The following is a 2,832-nucleotide window of genomic DNA, read 5'->3' on the forward strand; positions in this document are numbered from 1 at the left end:
TATATATATATATATATATATATATATATATATATATATATATATATATATGCTCACACACATTTATATGAAAAAGGGTGATATAAATATATATGTATACATATATGCGTGCATGTATGTATGTATGTATATATATATATTCTTTGTTTAGTTGATTGCGTGTTTACGATGTGCAGTTCTCAGTCAACGCATCGCACCGTAACAGCAGTTATTCCATTGACGTGTGTAACTTTGTGTTTGTAAAACGTAGAGGAAGATAGGAGACAGGTTGTACAAAAAAAAGAAAAAGAGAGAGGAGGGGTGTATTGGAAATGGGGAGTGAAAGAGAGTAAATACACACGTATTCATCTACGTGTAACGTGTAACGTGTACGTCCTTGTCTTGGTGGACTAACACGACCTTCCACTAAATGATCAATAATCGATTATCGTTCACCAACCCTAAGTCATTAACCATAGGTAACAGAGACACGTATGATCAAAGTCGTTCCACCACGACCACACTGTTCTTTACTCGGACATTGAATAAATACAACTACTTCAGGATATATTTTTAAAAATAGTTCTAAAGCGAAAGATTTGACTGCTATTTCTCACATGTTCACCACGTAGAGCAGTGGTTGTCAGCCATTTTTTTTGCCTTTGGACGACCTCTTTGATTCCTGTATTATACAGATGGATACCCGTACCCATTCAATATTTAGAAGCATTGTACTATATTTTTATCATTAATAGTTGTGGCTGTGTGGTAAGAAGCTTGCTTCCCAACCACATGGTCACGAGTTCAATCCCACTGCGTGACACCTTGGCTACGTGTCTTCTACTATAGCCTCGGGCCGACCAAAGCCTTCTCAGTGGATTTGGTAGACGGAAAGCGAAAGAAGTCCGTCGTGTGTGTGCGTATATATATATATATATATATATATATATATAGATAGATAGATAGATAGATAGATGTATATGTTTGTATGTCTGTGTTTGTCCCCCCACCATTGCTTGACAACCGATGTTGGTGTGTCTACGTCCCGTAACTTAGCGGTTGGGAAAAAGTGACCGATAGAATAAGTACTAGGCTTACAAAGAGTAAGTCCTGGTGTCGATTTGTTCGACTAAAGGCGGTGCTCCAGTATGGCCGCAGTCAAATGACCGAAACAACCAAAAGAATATCCGACGGGCTTCTTTCAGTTTCCGTCTACCAAATCTACTCGCAAGTCTTTGGTCGGCGCGAAGCTATAGTAGATGACACTTGCCCAAGGTGTCATGCAGTGGGACTGAACCCGGATCCATGTGGTTGGGAAGTAAGCTTCTTACCACACAGCCACTCTTACGCCTGTGTACAAAAATTTGTATAAAGCCGTATGAAACATTGTTAAAATATTTTATGTGTTGTAAGTATAACCAATTTATTGCACATTAATTTTAACATCTAAATCTTTTATGGCCCTGCAAGGGTCATGTAGCGTAGAGGCTCCTTCGTTGATTCGTATAAATGATAACGCAGGGTGTTGGGGGCTTGGCGGAATTGGTTAAGCAACAGAAAAAAAAAAGAAAGAAAAAAAAGCCTAGCGGCACTAATGTCTCTAACTTCGGAGTTCAACTCCCGCTATGGTTGACTTTCCCTTCTTCCTTTTGGAGGTGTTAAAAATTATTACTACTTAAGGACCGGGTTTGATTTAATCTGTAATCGACCAGTTCCCCTTCTTCCAAATGTTCAGGCCTTGTGCCTATTGTAGAAAGGATTTGTAGTTTTGCTAAGGCAGTGAGCTGGCAGAATTGTTTGCTCGACGAGTAAAATGCTTAGCAGCATTTCGTTCGTTTTCACGTTCTGACTTTGCCGTTTATCCTCTCGGATTCAGTGAAATAGGTACCAGTTGAGCACTGGGGTCAGTGTAATCGACTTACCACTCTCCCTAAATAGCTGGTCTTGTGCCAAAATTTGAAATCATTATTTATAGCTTTGCCAACTTTAAGATTCACCGATCCCAAAACGAACTATCCTGTTTTGACTGCTAAACTTCATCGTCCCACCCCCAACCCGCCAATATCAGAACGTGGCTTTGTTATCTTTTATTCTATAAACACTTCCATGGTCGTTCTGACGAACCTTTCTTTCCTGTACCTTCTCTTAACATTATTAATCGAAAGCAGAGCCGGATTAAGACCCATTGAGGTCTTAAGCGCTTAAAATATCTTGGTGTCCCCATATATATGTAATTCAAAATATAAACAACAATAATCCATAAAATTAAGTTTCACTTTTCAAAATGAAACAAAACTAACAAAAAGACAGAAAATAAAATTTATTTTTATATATTTCCACTTTATTTTTATTTGAAAAGTTTTCTCCTACTTTTTGCAAAGTCTTTGATGCGATCCTCAAAATTAATCTTACGTAACACATCTGCTTCTATATTTGGTAGAGATAAGGCATCCCGAATATTATTTTAGCAAGCTAAAAGTGATTTCTTTCGTGCCGTAAATCATTGACCATTTCTGTGATGAACTCCCCCCACCGCCACCATTTCCCTTAATGCCTAAAGTACGTGCTTATTTTGCTTAATGGTTAATCCAGCGCTGGTCGAGAGGCTCGTCTTTCTTCTAATGTTCTTCCTTTCACTGTTGTTGTCTTCGTTCTGTAAGAAGTATTGCTACTCAGCAGTTTCTTTCCTTGAATATTTTCCTCATAGAACTCTATTCTTGTTTCCCCGATAAATATCATTTCCATTCTTTTAAATCTTGCATTGATCGTCATTTGTTTTTTAAGGCAGCTTCTTATTAGATGAATTAAAAAAAAAAAAAAATTATTTTTATAAACGTCTTCTTCCTATGACCC

The sequence above is a fragment of the Octopus bimaculoides genome, chromosome 6 (genome assembly GCF_001194135.2).
Source record: "Octopus bimaculoides isolate UCB-OBI-ISO-001 chromosome 6, ASM119413v2, whole genome shotgun sequence".
NCBI lineage: Eukaryota > Metazoa > Mollusca > Cephalopoda > Octopoda > Octopodidae > Octopus > Octopus bimaculoides.